Source organism: Sinocyclocheilus rhinocerous, unplaced genomic scaffold (genome assembly GCF_001515625.1).
Source record: "Sinocyclocheilus rhinocerous isolate Xijiao unplaced genomic scaffold, SAMN03320098_v1.1 scaffold1314, whole genome shotgun sequence".
In the NCBI taxonomy this organism is placed as follows: Eukaryota; Metazoa; Chordata; class Actinopteri; order Cypriniformes; family Cyprinidae; genus Sinocyclocheilus; species Sinocyclocheilus rhinocerous.
The window spans coordinates 1,300,490-1,301,144 of NW_015644118.1; positions in this window are offsets into that span (position 1 = coordinate 1,300,490).

A 655-nucleotide genomic window follows, 5' to 3' on the forward strand; every position below is an offset into this window, starting at 1 on the left:
ACCATGCTCTCAGACAAAGGGTCATAAAACTCCCCAGTATTTCCAACCTCCCGCTTGGAATTTCAGCCTTTCTCATTGGACAAGCCCATCCTGAGAGGCGTGAATCTTCTCAGACTTTAAAGGGCTCACGCACAGTTCCGCCCAGGTCTTCTTCTGCTAGGTCTTCGGCTAAATCTTCTGATTGCAGCCCGTGTGGAGAGCCTGAGCCAGTGCAGGCGTGCCCGGTGGGCTCCAACACATAGCTTTCAGTCGGCGGTTCTGTTAGATTCTGAGAAGATGAGGATGTGAGCTAGAACGCTTCTGCAACCCTTAAGTCTGCACCAGGCTTCGGCCTTGTCTTTACATTCACCAACGATCATTGGATCTCAGCTGACATCTCTCTTAGCTCTTCATCATTTTCATCTGGGAGAAAACTCTCCCAAACACCACAGAGTCAGAATAACATCTTTTTGGAGTTCATCACTCTTCAAACCCGGAAGAAGGTGATCGTGACTCCTACACCACCGAACCTCCAAACCATCAAGACTTTCATCTGAGACTGCATTCAGACGCTCGTTCCAGGCCAAGGCAATGCACGTATCGTACATTTAACTAAACGAAACAGAGGTTTAGTATATGCGGCGCTGATGGTTTCACTCAGGTGGTTAACTGACTC